This window comes from Propithecus coquereli, unplaced genomic scaffold, assembly GCF_000956105.1.
Source record: "Propithecus coquereli isolate 6110/MARCELLA unplaced genomic scaffold, Pcoq_1.0 Scaffold44, whole genome shotgun sequence".
Classification (NCBI taxonomy): domain Eukaryota; kingdom Metazoa; phylum Chordata; class Mammalia; order Primates; family Indriidae; genus Propithecus; species Propithecus coquereli.
The window spans coordinates 4,298,887-4,320,738 of NW_012150174.1; positions in this window are offsets into that span (position 1 = coordinate 4,298,887).

Genomic DNA, 21,852 nt, shown 5'->3' on the forward strand with positions numbered 1-21,852 from the left:
AAAGACCTGGAGTCAGTAAAAGGAATGCTTGAGTTAAGATAAGGGAGTCTTCTATCTCTCATGTGATGCTACACCAGAATCAGGTTGGAAAGCAAGCCACATTGTACTGAGTTAAAAAAAAAAAAAAAAAGCCCATTTAGTGATTTTTTTCACTTGTAGGAATGACTTACTAGGCCTCTTAGGAAGGAATTTGGGCAAAAGAAAAAAAGGTTAGAGTTCAGTCCTCAATGGGGGTAATAAAAACCTAACTTTCAGGATTAAATGTTATGATGATCAAAATCTGAAGTGTTTAACCCAGCAAATGCCATGGTGCTTATCCCCCTGTCTTGGCAAGCAGGGGCCTTGATGAGGTGGGGAGATGACCCAGAGGTTTGGGCAGGATGTGGAAAGAGAGTCCTTCCTCCTCATTTACAAAAGTGGTACTTGACATTCAAACGTTTTGCTGAATAATCAATGCACCAAGGGTTGTGGCACATAGTAGTTGCTTGTTTATGCTTGTTCAATAAATGAAATATGTTCTTGGTGAAATTCTGGGTAAGAGCTCTTCAAGAGGGTTATCAATCCAAATAAAGCCTCTGTGTGCGCAGGGTGGGGCGCGGCTGATTGGATGTAGAAGTAAACCAGACAGAAATGAAAAGAAGACAAAAATTAAGAGGCTCAAAGCAGATAGGAAATAATCCCTCAGCAATCCGTGAGCCAAAGTTTAGATGGCTGCAGTAACTTTTTATCAGAGTCCTAAAAATGATGTAGAATAGTTAGAAGCATATAAAAGGCTAGGGAAGGAGTCTACAGTTAATATCAACTCTGTAAAATGTTACTACCTTTTGCAACATCACTGGGAAGCTGGTAAGCTGACTTGGAGGTACTCTTCACACACAAGTGGAAAAGCAATCACTGCATTTCCAAAGAAACATACATCTACATGTATTCATCTTCTTTCTTCTTCTGCTTTTCACAATGATATCAATCGACTTACCTCCAAAATTCTGCTCTCTAGAAACCACAAATCCATTAGGGGAGAGGAAGAAGGAAGAGTAAAAGGGACGAGTAAAAAAGTTTATTATTTTTTAAAATGTTTTAAAATATGAGCACTTAACAATAAGCAACAAACAGTGGCAGGAAGGTGGAGGGAAGATGGGAGCTTAGGACTAGCTCTCCCTAGAGTGCAGAAGCAGGACAGTGTTCATTTGGGCCCTGGGGAGCTTGAGCCAGATCCCCACAGGTGGGTTCTCACAACTGGATGTGGTTAGTCTCTTGGGAGTCTGGTTGACCTCCACAAAAGGTATAACATGCAGAAACATGACGAGAGTTGACCACCAGACCCAGAATGTTTAAGCAGTCCATAGGATACCCTGGAGGAGGCACGACATTTCCCAATGGGAAAGCTCCAAACCTGTATTCAGGTTACTCATTCCTTACTGAGGCCATGAGCACCCACCAAGGCATAGAGGGAGGCCTAAGGAGGACCCTAGCTGAAGCCACAGTGTCCAGTCCTTCTGGAGGTTAGGTGGACATGTACTTTGAAGCTCATAGCCACCTGGAGATCATAGATCGAGGAATCTCTAGAGTAACTTAGTAACTTCTTCTATCTCCAGGAAGGGACCACCCTTCTTCACAGAACTGCTCTCCAAATTTCAGATGTAAAATGCAATTTATTCTCAGTTAAGACCAAACCACATTCAGTTCTTCCACTTTCTTAGAGTCTAGGCCTCTGGTTTCCTGTGGAACCTCAGCTTCAGGTCTTGCTTTCCATGGTTAATTTCCAGAGTCAGGACTGAGCAATTGCTCGGGATCCAGCCCTGCCCCAGCCCTACCCTTATACCTCCCACAAGCTTAGGGTATTGGCCATGGATGACGTTGGGGGCTGGGATTGGTGAGAGGAGCTATGCTGCCTGCTTGGTTAATCTCTCACAGACCGACTATGCGAAACCAATTAGGTCAGTACAACATACATATATTGAGGACCTAAACTGTGCCAGGCACTGGGCTGCAAATTTGTATGGTCTAGACAGTAAGGTTACAGTGTGTTAAGACCAAAAAAAGTGAAACAAACACCTAAACTATAATATGGGTCATGAGCAATAAATATAAGGGACAGAGAAAGTGCAGAGAAGAGAGGGCTCAATTCAGCTGGGTAATACGGAGAGTTATGGAAGACGTCACAGAAGGGGTGGCAGCACCGTTGCAGGAGTGTACACCAGAGCACTGATGTGCTGGAGCCAGCCTGGCGCATGGTGCTAATCCTTACATTTTCAGGAATGTTGCAAGCCAATTGTTAAACATAGGCATCAATAAAAATTAAATTACTGTATGTGTAACCACTGTGGAAAACAAACAGTCTGACAGTTCCTCAAAAATTTAAACATAAAATTACACATGATCCAGCAATACCACTTTTGAGTCTGTATCCAAGAGAATTAAAAAGAGGGACTTGAACAGATGTTTGTACACCCACGTTCATAGCAACATTATTCACAATAGCATAAAGGTGGGAACAACTCAAATGTCCATGGAGAGATGTACGGATAAAGGAAATGTGGGGTGTGTGTTTGTGTGTGTGTGTGTGTGGGGGGGTGGCAAAGGAATAGTAGTCAGCCTTAAAAAAGAAGAAAATCCTGCAATATGCAATAACATGGATGGATCTTGAGAACATTATGTTAAGTGAAACGAGCCAGATACAAAAGGACAAATACTACATGATCCTACTTATACGAAATACACACAGTAGTCAAATTCATAGTGACAGAAAATGAAATAGTCTAGGTCACCGGGAACTGAGGGGAAGAGGAATAGGAAGTTATTGTTTAATGAGTGCTTCAGTTTGGGAAGATGAAAAAGTTCTGGAGATGGGTGGTGGTGAAGGTTGGACAATGTGAACGTACTTAATGCTACTGAACACTTAAAATCGTTAAAATAGTAAATGTTATGTATGTTTTACCACAATAAAAAAATTAAATTATATGAAATTATATTCAAATAAATCATATTAGGGTTAAATTTTAAAAATGTACAAAACTCAGTCCTTCTTAATTATTTTACTACATTTTTCAATTATTTTCTATTATTGTTGAGATTATTTATGTCTAGTGTATCCGATGGTGGAAATGCCATACGATGATGCGCCACTACACTTCCCTACTCAGTGTTCATGACCTCATGCCGGTAGCCTGATATAAGTCATGGTGAGGACATTCATACCACGGAAACCTGCAAATGTTACAAATTGGGGCTTTTTGCTTTGGGTTTTGTTTTCTACTGAGAGCTGGTTGTTGAACATTTACCAACACACTATTGGGGAGGGGGGAGCAGAATTTGCAGAATTTGTACTCTAGAAACTTCAAGTGTTTGGCACTACTAAAGTATGGAGTGCAAGTTCAGAGTGGTGGTGGTAAGCAGGGTCAGTCACAATTTCAAATTTGGAAGTTGGAAACTTCAATACTTTAGTACTTCGATACTTTAGTACTGTCAACTTCAATACTTTATTAACAATAAAAATAATTAGCTGTGAAGCAGCACAACACAGTACTAAATACAGTTGTGTGTTGACATCCCAAAGTTGAGAATCTCTGTTGTAGAAGTCCCTGAGAGATTATAAGCAGGGGGTGATTAGGTCACATTTATCTATTTATTTTTATTGTAGTAAGAACACATAACATGGGATCTACCCTCTTAACAGATTTTTAGGTGTATAATACAATATTGTTATCTATAGGTGCAGTGTTGGACATCAGATCTCTAGAACTTACTCATCTTGCCTAACTGAAATTTTATACGTGTTGATTGGCAACTCCTCATTTCTCCCCCGCCCCCACCTCCTGCCAACCACCATGCTACTCTCTTCTTCTATGAGGTTGACTACTTTAGATAACTTATAGAAGTGGAATCATGCAGTATTTTTTATTCTGTGACTGGCTTATTTCCCCTACAATCATGCTTCCAAAGTCTATCCACATCGTCACATGTTGCAGGGTTTCCTTCCTTTTTAAGGCTGAATAATATTCCGTTGTATGTCGCTATGGTCTGAATGCTTTATGTCACCAATGTTATGATGATATTTGTTGCTTTTATGTTTCTTTTCTGTTTTTTATCTTTTGCTAAGGGACAAGAATAATATTTATTAATTTAAGGAAAAGAAACCTCTACATTTCTAAGGATGTGAAGTCATTCTACGTGAAGGATATGGAAAGATGATGTCTATGGCCACATGGACACTAATCTCTTACTGCTGTGGGTCTACTTCAGCTTTTTCATCTCTTGACAAACCACCTTTCCTATTTACACATAGCCTTTCTGACCTCTTAATTCCAGGTCACTCAAGGCTCAGGCTCCTACGCCAGCAAGAGTGCCGACCAGAGTCTTCACATTTTTGTGGTTCAAATTCCCAAGCAGGGAATGTGGGTGGTTCGGGCCGGCCTCTGCACTGCATCCCTTGGGTCCAGTGTCCATCTTGGTGTGTGGATCAAGTGCTGCCTCCTGGCTGCAGGGGCTCTGGCCAAGGGGCACCACACACGGAGGGAACACGCACAGAGAACCTATACGATTCTGTTCCTATTAATGTCTTCTTTTAATATCTTTTTATTCTTATGATTTGAAAGGATAATATTACTTTTTATTCTATTAGAAATTATCTGCAAACTACAATTTGTCTAAAACTTTTCAGCAGCGTTGAGAATGAATGAAGCAGTGCCTTTAGTTCCTTCCTATATTGGATGAGGAACTAAGTATACATTAAATTTTCCCACTCATTCCCTTTGCTGCTGTGATCTTGGATTTCAGATCCTGATTATTATTGATACTATAAATTATTTTAAAATAATCTCCTCTAAATATATGTATGTATATGTTTTACCTAAAATAAAAATATAAATTTTGTTTATTTTTTTGTTCACTAATTATTTTATACTGTGACATTTCAGTTCTTGAGTTCCTTATGTTATGATTCATATCTTGGCTGAAATACCTTCAAGTTATAAACACCAGCCCAATTTCCCACCACACACATTTTTCCCCCACAGAAGGTCCAAGTGTTGTTTACCTGCTGAGCCTTTTTGGAACAAAGAATATCTTTTTCGTGCATCCATATACAGAATCCTTCTTAATTTATTGTATTCTTCAGTCATAATCTTCCATTTTTCCCCCTCATCCTCTGTAGAAGTAATATTTTTGACTATTGGAATTGACTGTTTCTTTTTTTCTATTTCAGGAGAAGCATCAAGCTAGCTTGTTTTGTTTTCTTCTTTTTTGGATGACTGTTTTTCTGTCTGTATACCTGCAGTGTTTTACCTCTGAATCTAAAAAACAAAAAAGTCAATAGAATAAATCCCGGTGTTTGTTTTTATTACATGTGTCTAGTGTAAAATGAGCCCCTTTAATATACACACAAATGTATTTACATCATGAATATTTTTTCTCTTGTTTTCTTCTGTGTACTCAATTCTCTCTTCCTGGTATTACCCTAGATGTTTTGGACCTCCAGAATCTGCCATGCCCTTCCCTGCCCCCACTCCCCATTTATTTCTTTTTCTCAGACAATGTTCTTACACTTATCTTCTTTCTCTGTTCTTATAGAATACATCATCTCTCCTGCTTTGTGTGTCTGTCACCTTTCCCTAACTCCTAGCACTGGTGCTTGTTTTTCCCCATTGTTGAGTTTCTTATTGATCATTTTAATAGAAAATAGGGGAGAGAAGAAAATAGGGTAGGGGAGAGTTGGACTCATGACCTGGCCATCGTGACCTCGACATCCCTTCTAATTTCTAGAGACTCTATCTGGGTACTTGCTGCCAAACATATGGAAGAAAGGGAAAGAATGGATTCCACATGAATATGAAGGCTGATGAGGGAATAACAAAGCCTGGAACTGACTTGAGTTAAAACCATATTCCATATAGGCAAAGGATGGGATCAAGTTATAGCAGAGCCAGAAGGACAGGCCAGATTCAAGTGAGTTTTCTGGTAAGAACAGACCCAACCGAGAAAGGTGCTGAGGGCAAGGTCAGTGGCAGTTAGAGCAGAGCCCAGGAGAGGCCAGCGAAGAACACATGGTGTCCAACCCTGCAGGATGTCGTCCAGCCACACTGCTTGCACCTAGACCAGCTGCAAAGCTGACAACACAACGGTTCCCTTGACTTCTGCTTCCTTTCTGTCCCTCATATTCAATTACTTACTTGCTTCTATTAATTCCTCATCCCCAACAGTGTAAAAGCCCATCCTCATCTCTCCCTAGTCTATTGCCACAACTATAATAGGCTCCCATCTGGTCTTCCTGCTTATCTCCATGACAGCCTCCTATACGTGAAATGCATGTTACGCCCCTTCTCAGATGAAAACTTTTGTGACTTTCTCTTATCCTCAGGATATATCCTAACTCTGTATGGTCTGCCTGGCCCTGCTGTACATGGCTCCAGCAATCCCCACACTTCTCCCCTTGTTCTGTGCACCCTTTTTCACTTCTTCCTCCCAGATGACCACCATCTCTTACCCTCACCTCCAGGCCTCCAGTGCCAGAAACACTCCTTCACCCATCTTTCTGAATGCATCCTTAGTTCTTCCTTGACCCTGATTTGAGTCCTCTCCCCACCTTTAGCTTTTCATAAAATATACTTCATGGGTCATCTCCATCCCATAGGCAGTGCTCCCAAAGGGTTTGTACAAAGTGAGCTAATGCAATAACACCATAGTGAGCTGACTAGCGGCTGCTTAAAGGATAGGTCTACATCCCAGTCCCCAGAACCTGTCAATGTTACCTAACATGGGGACAGGGTCTCTGCAGATGTGATTAATGATCTTGAGATCATCCCAGATTAATGATCTTGACATCATCCCAGATTATCCAAGTGAACCAATAACATGTATTTGTATAAGATAGAAGAGGAGAAACCACAGACGCACAGAGGAGAAGGAAGAGGCAGAGAATGTAGTGGTGTGGTCACAAGCCCAGGAAGCTGGAAGCCACGAGAAGCTGGAAGAGGAAAGGAACCTCCCCCAGAGCCTCTGGGGAGAGCATGGCCCTGGCCACATCTTGAATTTAGACTTTTGGTCTCCAAACCTCAAAGAGATAAATTTCTGTTGTTTTAAGCCACATTCTTTGGCAATTTGTTACGGAAGCTCTGTGACGGACAATCTTTCTGAATTTCATTTAATTTGGTCTTTAAAAGGAAGTAGCTGGAGTCCTGTGTCTGGCATCTTCTTCTCTCCTCATTCCTTTGCGAAGCCAATCTGGTCCTTCTGTCTTGGCACTCACTTTGGGTATTTATGCTATTGTACTGGATTAACAAAATCCCCTTTCAACTATTTCTTTCTCTGTGTCTAAACCAACAATCCAGTCTAGTTTAGTGGCTGGCGTCTTCTGTTTCTTAAAGTCATCTCTCTCTCCCTTTCTCTCTCTTTTTCTCTTTCCCCCATTATCTCTCTCTCATCTCTACCCTTCTCAGACTTCAGTAGTTTCTTTAAAATTAAAGCGTACAGCCAGTGTGCCTTGTCTCAAGTGGAGAGCCAAATTTCATTACCAATTGGAGCACTTTAAATCAATATTTGGACATTTAATGACTTTGCTCATTTTATTTGAATACATTAGAGAAGTCTGATAGGCCTATTAGGGTCCCTGTGATTAACATCTTCGAATCAGCAAAAGGTGCCAATTTAAAAAAATCATCTTATTTCAGGCCCACCATAAAAATCTGCATAATTTAGCAATTATTTTATCATTTTGAATATATATTAAAAGTAGTTTTCAGTGTTTAATTAGAAGATATAGTCAACATATTTTAAAGTGAGCTACCTCCTCTATATACTAGAGCTGAAAGTAAGAAATATTTGGGGCCGGCTCCAATTTGAGAACTAGCTTCACATCATATTTCTGCCCAAGGCACACGTGATCCTCAATCATCCTGTGTGTCCCTCTCATTAGGAACAGATTTACCACTAATCAGATGAACTAGAATTTCCCCTAGAGGCTATAGATGGTGACACCACAATTAATGAAAAGGCTATGTTCTTAAAACTCAGAACTTCTTTAAAACCTTAACCCCAGAGGCAGAAATCCTTGAGGCTTTCTTGGATGTATTCTAAGAAGGCCTGGACTTAGCCATGGCTCTGCTGTCTTCCTGTGCAAATTAGGGTTTATGAAGATGGATATCACTTATCCCTTTCAGCCTTCCCAGCCTCCCTTATTTAGGGCCCATGATATGGCCATATCTGTCAAGTACAAGCTCATAATTAAATATTTTTAAAAAACAGATGATTGTCATTAGTAGCTGTCTTAACTTTTGTTCAAAGGGCTTGGATAGGTCTGGATAGGGCATCAACAAAGTAGGAGTGTGTGTGGGGGTGACAGCCTATCTTAATTAGAGCAGGACGCCGACCTAGTATGATGTGGGTGTTACCAGCCAGGAAATACTAATGTAGAGAAACACAAAGGGGATACCTGGCCATTGAATGCTGGGCAGAAATATATAGGGCTAGAAGTAGGGAATAAACACTGGGGAGGACAGATGCCAAACATCAACAGGGCTGGGTGGAGTGGTTTCAGGGTACAGAGTCTGAGCAATGGTACCCCATGGACAATGGGCATGTGATATGTGGGTTGGGTATGCTTACTTAATGGTCTAGGCAGACAATAGCCACAGGGAAATCTTACTAGGCTGATGTCATCTCAGAATCTGGTCCTCCTTCATCCTTCCCCTGACGCTGGCCTATCACCAATAAGTCATCAGGCTCTCCCCTCTTCACCCAACCTTTGGTCATTCCTCGGCATCAGCTTCCCTTTCTCAGTTCAAAACCAGTTTCTTCTCAGTTATTTGACTTCTGTGCCTGAGCATCTTGGGATCTCAGCCCCTCCTCTGATCACCAGCACCCATCATCCCTGGCAGTATAGAAAAGTGATGCTTTCATATAAACACACAAGGCCAACAGGAAAACAGGGGCAGTGGGAGCTGCCATGAGATCATCCTGAGATGAGGAGGAAGAACCAGGAGGCAGATCAGGCAGGCAGAGGTGCTACAGGTGAGCAGCTGAAGCAGTGCCCAAAAGATTTTGTTTCTGGCTCAGTTATTGGTGTCAGTGTTGTAGTATGAGATTGCACTACACAGGTAGACATGGTGCAAATACCACCTTAGGAAGCTGTAAGCATTAATAGGTCAGAGCATGGTTGTTAGGATGACAGGCAAGTAGCCAAGGTGTCTTCAGGCAGAAAGACTTGAGACAGGGCCTGAGAAAGGGAAGTCATAGACTTCCTTCATTGAAAGGAAGACCTCCCAAAGTTGTGGTACCTCCAACTTCCCCTCGTCCTTCTCGGCTCCCTCACTAGCTAACTGCCCTTGTCCATCTCTGGACATAGGACACATCAGCCAGTGCTTACTCACCTATATTAGGAAACCCACTTTAAACAAGTGACTAGGACAGATAATTCTAAGTGTGTATATAGCATCATAGACTGGTTGCTGTGCTGACGTACCCATTTCTTCCAAAATATGGTATACCAAACCCTGTTTATTAACCAGAACTACATTCTCCAAATACCTCATTGGAATCATGGACACCAACTGATCCCATCTGAACCTCTGGAGACTGAATCCTAGTTTCCTACTCTGACCTCATCTCTACCTCCACCATCTGCCTCAAGCATAGACAGAACATAAAACACTCTCATCTGTGTCTCCATTATACTTTTGGAAGCAACAAATATTAACTCAAGTGCCTATAGAGTACCAGGCCACATGTCGGCACTGGTACCCAGAGATAAACAAGACATAGTCCCTTCTCTTTCAAAGTGCACGGTCTGTGTCATGGCACCATTGTATTGCACCATAATTGTCTCTATCTTTATCACTAGAATATTGCCACATCATAGACAGGGGTGGTATCATCCTTCACACATAGTACAGGTCCTAGCTGTGATCTAGGACAGAATTGACTTTGAATCACAGTGCTGTTAACTGTGGGATCTTGGAGAAGTTGCTTATGTCCATGAGCTTGGACCCTTCTCCACTGTTTACCAAACTGTTCTCAAATAGCCTTTAATATGCAGATGAGGGAGACCTGTACTTCTTTCAGTGAGTTTCAGAATTGACTGCTATGAAAATTGCACTCCCACTATAAACAACTAGAAAAATAGATGAAATATATGCAGCCATGGTTTTCAGATATTCGACAACAAGCAATGTGAGACTGTGATCCCTGAAAGATGGGAAACAAAGATTAGCCCTATGATTGCACTGTCTCAGTGCCAGGAGGTGTTTCTATGCTGTAATGTAAGGAGAAATCCAAAGCTAAACCCAGAATCATTCTGAATTGAAGAAACAGAGATCAGAGTTTGAAGAAGGACAAGGTATCTAGAATTTGCAGGACAGAATACTGGACAGAGTGAACCGCACATGGAGAGAGTTCTGGAGATATGTAGAGGGCTCCTTGCAAGTATTCAGCTTAGTGCTGGCTGATCTATGAAAGCATGAGAGAAAACTACACAAGTGGAGAAAAAAAATATACACTAATAGGGAGTGGGTCAAAAAATTCTGAGCTCACACAGGGCTGGGAAGAATGTGGGTTCCTTCCAGCCAGGTAGAAAGACATTGGGTAGAATCTTCAGAACACTCACACCTTAGAAGTTGGGCTAAAACTCTTCCCTGGAGTTAACAAGACTGCTGGGGATCTGTGATAACAAAGCTTAAAGGAAGGCTATGAAAGGATCCAGTTGATCTACAACTTGCTTTGGTATATGACAAAACCAATTCCAACACTGTTTAAATAAATGGCAAAAGATATTGCCCAAAAATATAAAATCACAATATCTGAAACACTACCAGGCATGTAAAAAAAAAAATGTGACCCACAAACCAAGGGAAAAAAGTGATGATGGAATTAGTAAACAATGACCTTAAGGCAGTTTTATAAACGTAATTCATATGCTTAAATATGTAAATTAAAACATAAACATGATCAGAAGAGAAATGGGAAATATGAAAAAGGACTAAATGGAACTTCCAGTGATGAAAACAATTAGGCAAGAAAAAGAAATAAGAGACATCCAAATCAGAAAAATAAGAAGATATTAATCAATTGTCTCTGTTTGCAGAGGATGTGATCTCACATATGGTAAACTCTAAGGGTCCCACCCAAAACCTGTTAGAACTAATAAACAAATTTAGTAAAGTTGTAGGATATAAAATCAACATAAAAAGTCTGTAGCATTTCTATACACTAAAAATGGATTATTTGAAAAAGAAATCAAGAATACAATCCCATTTATAAGAGCTACAAAAAAAAACTTAGAAGTAAATTTGATTGAAGAGGTAAAAGATATGCACACTGAGAACTATAAACCACTGATGAAAGAAATTGAAAAAGACACCCCAAAATCAAAAGATATCTCATGTTTATGGATTGGAAGAATTCATAAAGTTAAAATGTCCATACTACCCAAAGCACTCTGTAAATTCAGTGAAATCCCTATCAAAATCCTAATGACACTTTCCATAGAGATAGAAAAAACAATCCTAAAATTTTTATGGAACCACAAGACCTAAAAGCAATTTTAAGCAAAAAAGAACAAAGCCAGAGATGTCATACTACCTGACTTTGAAATCTATTACAAAGCCTTAGCAATCAAAACAGCGTGATAGTGGCATAAAAACAGATACATAGACCAATGGAATAGAATAGGGAAAACAAATAAATCCATGTATTTATGGTCAATTGATTTTCAACAAAGATGCCAAGAACACACAGTGGGGAAAAGGCAGTAGACAGTTTCTTTAATAAATGGTGCCGGGAAAACTGATTATACACATGCAGAAGAATGAAAATACACCCTCATCTCATACCATATACAAAAATTAATTCAACTAGATCAAAGCCTTAGACATAAGACCTGAAACTATAAAACTACTAGAAGAAAACATCAAGGAAAATCTCCATGACATTCATCTTGGCAATGATTTTTTTAATGTGGCACCAAAAACATAGCAACAAAAGCAAAAATAGACATATGTGGTTGCATCCAACTAAAAAGCAGCTTCTTCACAACAACGGAAACTATCAACATAATGAAGAGACAACCTGTGGAATGGAAGAAAATATTTACAAACCAAACATCTGAAAAGGGATTAACATCTAAAATACATAAGGAGTTTAAACAACCTCATACCAAGAAAACAAATAGCCTGATTTAAAAATGGGCAAAGAACCTGACTGAGTAGATATTTCTCAAAAGAAGACACGCAAATGGCCAATTTTTTCATGGAAAAATGTTCAATATCACTATTCATCAGGAAATGAAAATTAATTCCACAACGCAGTATCACCTTATACCTGTTAGAATGGCTATTACTGAAAATAACAAAGATAGCAAATGTTCTCAAGGATGTAGAGAAAAGTCAACCCTGGTACACTGTTGGTGGGAATGTAAATTAGTATAGTCATTGTGGAAAACACTATGGAGATTCCTCAGAAAATTAAAAATAGATCTACCATATGATCCAGCAATTCCACTACTGGGTATATATCGAAAGGATATGAAATCAATATGTTAAAGAGATATTTGCACTCTCATGTTCATTGCAGCATTAGCCACAATAGCCAAGATGTGGAATCAACCTCAGTGTCCACCAGTGGATGAATGGATGAAGAAAATGTGGTATATATACACAATGGAATACTATTCCACTTTTAAAATGAAGGAAAATCTGCCATTTGCGACAACATGAATGAACCTGAAGGATTTAATAAGCTAGGCACAGAGAGACATGATCTCATTTATGTATGGAATCTAAACAAGTCAAACTCATAGAAAAAGAGCATAAAATGGTGGTTACCAGAGGCTTGGAATTGGGGAAATTGAAGAATGTTGGCCAAAGGACACAAAATTTCAGTTAGAAAGGAAGAATAAGTTCAAGAGATCTATTGTACATCGTGGTGACTACAGTTAATGATAATATATTATCTACTTGCAAATTGCTACGAGAATATATTTCAAGTGACCATACCACTAAAAAAAAAAAAAGAGTGAAAAAAATAGAATGAAAAAAATCAAACAGAGCTTCCGTGAACTATGGGAAAATTTCAAGTGGCCTAACATATGTGTAATTGAAGTTCCAGAAAGAGAGACAACAAGAGAATTCAAGAAAAATATTTGAAAAAATAATGGCAGAAATTTCCTAATTCGGTAGAAATTCATTAAATTTCATCCAATGTCCAAATTTGAAGAAAAACTATACACCCATATATGCAAGATGCTGAATGGATCAAGTCTAAAGAAGCAAAAAGATAACCAAAGCATATAATGATCAAGTTGCTATAAACCAGTGATAAAAAATTCTTAAAAGTAATCAGAAAATAAAGAGGGACAAAGATAAGGATGACAACTGATTTCTTGTCAGGATAAATACAGGCCAGAAGATATTTTTAAGGTGCTAACAGAAAAAAATAAGCAAACAACAGCCACAAAGAAAGAAAAAAACCAAAAACAACCTGTCGGTCCACTGAGATTGTCCTTCAAAAATGAAAGCAAATAAAAACATTTCACACCAAAAAATTTGAGATAATCTATTGCCAGTATTTCTTCAAGAAATGTTAGAAATAGTTCTTCAGGTAGAAGAAAAATAATACCCAATGAAATTTCAAATCCCCATAATGAAGAAACGGTGAATATGTGGGTAACATAAAATCATTTTTCTTTTTTAGTGTCCTTAACAGATAATAGACTAAGTGAAGTATCTACAGAATGGGAAAACAAACACCACATGTACTCACTATTAAATTGGAACTAACTGATGAGCACATATGTGCAAAGAGGAAAGTATAACTCAATGGAAATCAAACAGAGGGGAGAGGGGTGAAGGGGATAGATGAAAACCTACCTAACGGGTATAATGAACACTATTTGGGTGACAGGCACACTTAAAACCCTGACTTGAGCATTACAAAATTGATCCATGTAACCAAGACATTCGTAACCCTGTAATACTTTGAAATTAAAAATAAATAAATAAATAATAAAACAAGAATTAAAAAAAGATAATGGACTTTTTAAAGCAAAAAATAATAAAAATGTATTGTGAGATTTATACATATGTAGAATTAAAATGCATGGCAATAGGACAAAGTACAGTAGCAGGGAAATATAAATATAATACCATAAGATTCTTACATATGATGTGACATAATGTTATTTGAATATAAATTGTGATAAGTTAAGGATGTATATTGTTAATCTTAAAGCAACCACAAGGTATATCCAAGAAATAAATACTGGAGATAAAGGGAATCATTAAAAAATCAGGTAATCCAAAAAAAAAAGGTCAGAAAAGAATAAAAAAAGAATCAAATTACAAATTGGACATATGGGAAGCAAGCAGCAAGAGGGTAGATTTAAACCCAACAATATTAATAATTATGTAAATATAAGTGATCAAAATATTCCCATCAAAAGGCTTCAATTTTGATATTGGGTAAAAAAAATCAAGAAACAACTCTTTGATGTCTACGTTAAATACAGAGCCACAAATAGAGTAAAAGTAAAAGGAGAGGAAAAGTGTATCATGCAAACAATAAACAACAGAAAGCTAGAGTGGCTATACTAATATCGGAAAAAGTAGACTTCAAACAAAAATATTACCAGTGATAAAGAGGGATACTAAATAATGACAAAGAGATCAATTGATCAAGAAGACATAATAATCTTAAATTAGTATCCATCGAACAACCAAGTTTTAAAATTATCTGAAGGAAAAACTGATAGAACTGAAAGGGAAAAAAGACACGAATCCACAATTATATTGGAGATTTCAATGCCCATCGCTCAGCAATAAATAGGACTAGTAGGCATAAAACCTGTAAGAACATAGAAGACTTGAACAATCCTATCAACCAACCTGATCTAATTGGCATTTATATAAAGAACACTCCATTCAACAGAAGCAGAATAAACATTCTTGTCAATGCAAATGAACATTCACCAAAATAGACCATATTCTGGGCCATAAAACAAACTGTAACAAATTTAAAAGAAATAAAATCATGCTAAATATGCTCTCTAACAAAAATAAAATTAAACTACAGATAAATAATAGGAAGATATCTGCATAATTCCCAAGTATTTGGAAATTAAACAACCTATTCCTAAATAACTTATGAATTGAAGAGGATGTCTCAAGAGTAATTAGAAAATATTTTGAATTGAATGAAAATAAAAATACAATGTATCAAAGTTTGTGTTTTTAGTTAAAGCAGCACTTAGAGCAGAGGTCAACATGCTATGGTAGTATAGCCCTCAAGCTAAGAATGGTTTTTACATTTCTAAATGATCACTAAAAAAAAAGAGGATACCAACAATGACAATTACTTGACAGGAAAAATTTATAGCTTGCAAAGTCCAAAATATTTACCATCTGGCTATTCATAAAAATGTTTGCCAATTCCTTGCTCAGAGGGAAATAATAGCATTAAATATTTATATTAGAAATCAAGAAAGTTCTCAAATCATTAATCTAAGTTTCAATCTCAAGAAACTATTAAAGGAAAAACAAAACACAAAGCATGCAAAGAAAGGATATAATAAAGATAAGACAGAGATCTTCAATATTGAAAGCAGAAAATTCATACAGAAAGTCAATAACACCAAAGGCTGGTTCTATGAAAAGATCATTAAATTGATAAAACTCTTGGCAAACTAGTCAAAGAAAAAGAGCACAACAGAGGACAGAAATGACCAATGTTAGGAAAGAGGAGACCCAACCACAGATTCTACAGATACTAAAATACAATGCTATGTTATGAAAAACTTTATGTTTTAGATCACATGGACACATTCTCTGAAAGAAACTCACTCAAGAAGAAATAGATAACTTGAATAACTCCTTAACAATTAAAGAATTATATATGTGGTTAAATCTTTCCCACCAAAAACAAACAAACAAAAATAAATAAAAAAAACCCTTTATGCTCACATACCTTGTCCATCAAATTTTATGAAAGAAATTATACCAATTCTACACAAACTCTTCCAGAAGGAGAGGAGGAGAGAACATTTCCCAATTTATTTTATGAGGGCAGCATTACTCTGACATTAAAACATGACAGAGAGATTATAATAAAAGAAAACTGCAGAAAGATAACCCTCATGAATGGAGAAGCAAAAATTCTTAACAATGCATTAGCAAATGAAATCCCATTAAGTGGGGTTTATTTCAGGAATGCAAGGTTGGTTCAGCATTCGAAACCAATCAGTACAATTTACTATATCAACAGACTCAAAAGAAAAATTTTAAGATCATCTCAATAGATACATGAAAGCATTTGACAAAATTCCTTACTTAATTCTAATAAAAACTCTGAGTAAACTAGAAATATAATAGAACTTTTCTCAAACTGTAAAAGGATGTCTTTATTAGACCTATAGCTAATATGTTTAATAGCAAAAAACTGAATACTTTCCTCCTAAAAAGGAAGGTGTCAGCATTCATCACTTTTACTCAACATTGTACTGAAGGCTCTGGCCACTGAAATAGGTAAGAAAAAGAAATAAAAGTCATACAGATTGGAAAAGAAGAAGAAATACTGTCCTTATTCATAATTGACAAAATTATGTAGAAAAATCCCAAGACACCTTCAAAAAATTATTTAACTAATAAGTGACATTAGTGAGGTTACAGGATATTGGCTCAAATATAAAAATTAATGTCATTTATACAGTTTAGCAACAAGTAATCAAAACTGAAATTTAAAAATATCATAATGCTATTTATAATAGTATCAAAAACCACAACTAAGTGTTAATTTTCACAAAATATGTGCAGAATCTACACACAGAAATCCACAAAAACATTGTTGAGAGAAATTGAAGAATACCTAAATAAGTAGAAAAATAAACATATAATTCAATATTATTAAAATGTCGGTTCTCCCCAAATTGATTTATAGATTCAATGCAATCTTAATCAAAAAAGCCTAGCATGATTTTTAGAGACTTTGACATCTTAAATCTAAAATTTGTAGAAATGCTAATTCTGCAGTCAGGCTGCCTGATTTTCAGATTTGGCTTGGCAACTTTAGCAGACCTTGAGAATTATTTACCCAAAACTCCATCCTCCTCTTTTGCTAGAGTCCACTATTCTGTTCACATGCTGGCCCTTCCCCTTGGTGTCTCTATCCCTGGCTCCCAGGTAAATTTTGGGGTGTAATCTCATTCTTCCAATCACTGATTGGGTCAGAGGAGGTGAGCATGTGACCCATATGGCTGATGCAATTTGAGTGGAACTCTACTGGGGTGGCTTCTGGAAAAGGCTTTCTTGTTGATGAAGAGTCACATCTCTTCATCTCTTCTTTTGCTAGATACAGTTCATGTGAATGTAAGGTCTGGAACTTTGATTATGATGAGATAAGTTATGAGGATGGGTCTGACAAACAGGAAGGCAGGACAAAAAAAAATGATATTTTAACAAAAATCCTAGATAAAATTGTTAACCTGCTGAGTTACCCAGTTCTGTGGAGCCACCGTGTGGGGGGACTTAATGTTATCTGAAAAAATAAATCATACATATTTTAAAAATCATTTTACTTTTGGATTTCTGATATTTACATCCAGAAGCACCCTAACTGATAAAATTATGTTTCTTGAGCGAAGTTAATTGCTCTGTGCTTCAATTTCCTCACCTTTAAATTAGAGATAATAACAATAATGCTAATAATAATACTTAGCTAAAAATGTTTAGGCAGATTAAATGAGATAATATAAGTAAAGTATACAGTATAATAGCAAAGTGCTCAATAAAATTAGCTGTTATCATTATTATTATTAAATAATATGTTGGATCTCTTCCCCAAATATAAGAGAAAATCATGAATTAAACAAAAAAGATTTAATTCAATCAGTAAACATTTATGGCTGTCTGCTATATATCAAGCCTATCACAATAGCCGTGATGAGTCCCTGTCTCTCAAAACTCACAGACTAGAGGGGAGTAGAGTCCAGAAAAGACACAATTACAGCACAGTACTTTGGCCGCTTATAATTGCTTTGACTGGCTAAGTATGGGGTGTCCACGTTACACAGAGAAAGGACCTTTAATTCTGGCTTGGTGGAGGAGGTAACATAGAGGCTAGAGCATTGAGAACATGTATGAAATATCCAGATGAAGGGGACCCAGTAGAACATTTGGAAGGCATTCTAGGCCAAGGAAAACATATAAATAAAGGTTTGGAGATGAAGAAGAGCATAGGGCATTCAGGGAACTCCAAACAGTTCAGTGTGGCGAAGCCAGAGAGTACCAGGCTAAGAGCTGGATGGGCACCTTCAGGACTCATGCAGAGCCTTTCTAAGTCATGAAAAGGAGAAACCTGCAGGCTTCTTGGTGGGGGAGGTTCTAATTTAGAAACCAGCATAAAGTAGGTCTTAGTAATGAAAGCTGTGCTGCTCCTGGTTCATGTCGCTAAATATGAATTTGACCTGTTATTTATTTAAGATGCAAAGATCTTGCTTATACATCAAAGACCTCAGCTTAAAAAAAGCATAAAATCTGGCTCAAGTTAAGATTGAAACTTTTAAAGTGGGGCAAGTTATAAATTAACAAGTTTCCTACTGTATGCATGAATTGGAGGCTCACACTGAATTAGGTCACAGACCTGGACCAGACTAATTGGCTTTTATTTTTTTGGGTCCCCAACCTGTGACAGATATTCCAGGAAAGGCAGATGGGAAGGTTGGAGAATACTGGGCAAGTAGGAAGGTACAGAATTACAAAAGTAATCAAATTTAGAGATAGTCAATTCAGGAAGGTTCTTAGATACCCTCTGGTCAGAGTTCTGAAATTTTTTAAAATATGGCACCCTTTCTTCAAATGCTCAAGTTTATCTTGGTAGATTGCAAAAATGGCCAAAAATTTCTCCAATCCCTGTATACATGCCTTTGTATTATATTGTGTATTGACTCTGCAGCTTTTCCTATCAAGAGATAGATTCTATGTCTTTACCCCTTAAGTCTCAATTTGGCGCTATTACTTGTTTCGGCCAATGGAATTTTGTCAAATAAGATACAAGCAGAGGCATGGAAAGTACTTGCTCACTACAGTTCGTCCTATTTTTCTGCTCTTTGGAACCTAAGATCACCATGCAAATAAGCCCAGGCTAACCTGCTAAGGGGTAATAGGTTGTGCAGAGGAAGGTCCAATCATCCAAGGCTTCCCAGTCAAGGCTATCAGAAACTGATCAACCAGCTGCGCTTAGTCTCATGAGTGAGCCCAGCTGCGATAAACTGAAGTGGAGCCCAGCCCAGATTGCTGACCCACACAAACACGAACTAAATAAACAATTGTTTTTTTTAAGCTCCTGCACTTTGGCACATTTTGTTATGTGGCAGAAGCTAACTGATATATTCACTAAAAAGCTCAACATTAAAAAGAGGAGAAATAAGATCTGATCTGATTGAAGCAGTGGTGGAGAGGAAGACTCGGCCACTCTCTTCCTCGACCACATCCCTCTTTCCCTGGTAGTCCCTAAAGGGGTTCTGCAGAGCCAATAGTTCCCTGAATAAGAGTCTGCCAAATTTGAGCATGTCCAATGCCTATTTTACAGATGAGAACACTGAGACTCAGAGACAATCCCGACTGGAGCTAATCAGTGCACTGTGAATGCCTGGCCATGGCTTATAGATGGGTACGTGAGAACCAGTTAGACACAATGAGACATTTATGGTGAGAGGATGTAAGGTGAGGAGCAGTTTCAGCCATTCATGAGAGACAAGCCTACCTAAGAATGGAGTCTCCACAGCAGAGAGCAGAGAGGAGAGATGAATTCCAGTGATATCATATGGACTCAGCTGAAGATGAGCAACATCTACTTTGGACTTCCCAGTTACATGATGAACAAATTCCCCTGTGTTTCTTAAGCCAGTAGGAGCAGTATTTTAGGTCACTTTTAACCAAGATTTCTAATTGATTCATCTGTTCTGATACGCATGTTCAAGTTCACTTGTATGGTCAGTGCCCAAGCTGAGACTACCCACTTGTTTCTGAATCTTTCCTGTGTTCTCCCCAATAGGATAGGACCTTCAGATGGATAAATATAACCCTGTCATCCCTTGTTGTATCTTTCCTGAATGTAGAAACTTTAAATGAAGAAGGTAGAAGTGGTATTTCAAGCACATAGAATCCTTTGATAGTGTACCTGGAATCAGAAAAATGTGGAAATCCAGGAGAATGGACCAGCAGTATAAAGAGACATGCCGGCAATTACAAAGTGTAATTTGAACCTGAATCTAAGCAGTTATCCTGCGTCATTAAATTACAACTCTTTAAATATCTCTCATTTGGGATCAGAATTGGTATCGGGATGTGGACGAGAAGGAGAGCTTTGCTCCTACTGGGGTTCAGGGGAGCTTAGGAGTAGGGAGATAGTGGCTGCATGGGACAGGAAGTCAGATTGACTGTTATCACCAACCAGACAGGAAACATGGCGTGCAGAACAATGTCGTCAACCTACGATATCAGAACTTAGAGCAGAACCCTGTCTTTCTGATGTGAACCCACACACACTGCACTTGGACAAATGTATGCTCTATCTAATCATCGGAAAGTAAAAATAGGCTTTTCCTTCTTCTACTTGTTTGCAAATTGAAAGTCTAACAACTTTACCACTCAACTGCTTGATGATTAGTAGGCGGTAATTTAAACTATACACATTATGCTAAGTATCCTTATATTAATTCAGTCTGAGTGAGTTTTTATAAAATGCTTTGTTCTGCTCAATAAAGTTAATTATATGTTCTATGTTTTATTACTGAGTGTCTTGATTTTTTTAAACATAATGGCAGCTTCAATTGCATTTCCTTACAAACTCGACTGTGTAACAAAAAGCAATCCATATAAGGAAGCAGAGCTGTCCACTCCCCACTACCCTGCCCCTTGTACCCCCAATAGCCTTACAAAGGTGGAAAATGTCCTGTATGTTTATAAGGGGCTGGCTGTACCCCAGAGATCCAGGATCCAAATCCCTGAACAAATAGTAGGCCCCTGAAAAACTTCTCCTATGTAGAAGGGGAAGGAGAGACCTGGTCTAGGAGCTATGAGCAGAAGCACCCGGGGTTGGTTCCCGTGGGCTTTATAAGCAAGAGGTTAAGAGGATGGAACCTGACCAATATATGAGCAAGTCCACTGGATAGTGTACCTCCTGATGTGCTTCATGGATCCTGTGCAGATTGCCTCTCAGATAAGGAGTGTGTGCTATACCCAGCCTGGGTCTAAGAGCTCAGAAAGGAATGGAGGAGAGATATCCTTTTTATGAAGGTTACAATAGAAAGGCAAATGGCTGGAATTTATTGAGTATTTCTCTAAGCACTAAGCACATTACATATATTAACCCATTTAATCCTTTGTAGAACTCTATGAAGTAGGCAGAGATGAGGAAAACTGAGATTTGGAGAGCTTAGGCAAGTTGGCCACAGAGCCAGGGAACGAGTGCATGGAGTCAAGAGGGGCAATTGGGAGTTAGCAACCAGCAGAGACAGTAAAACCAGAGCCAGGCCAACTCCCAGGGAAACCTCAGGGAAGTGGGAGGGTTAGCAGCAGAGGAGGAGAAAGCAGACCTGGATGGGTTTTCAGAGTGGATGCCCACTCTGCATTGAGTATCAGCAGCTTCAGGTACATGTGGGAAGCAAGTCATTAAAAAGCCAATAGATGCTATGCTACTAAAAAAGAAAGGAGAGAATTAGCTGTTATTTATCTCATTTTTACAATAATAATCTAGTAATATATTTTTACTTAATTAACACAATTTACATATTTAGGATATTGACTTATTTAATTAGTGACTTAAGGACATTTCACCCATCACGGAGTTTTGTACATGGTAGGAACTAAATAAATA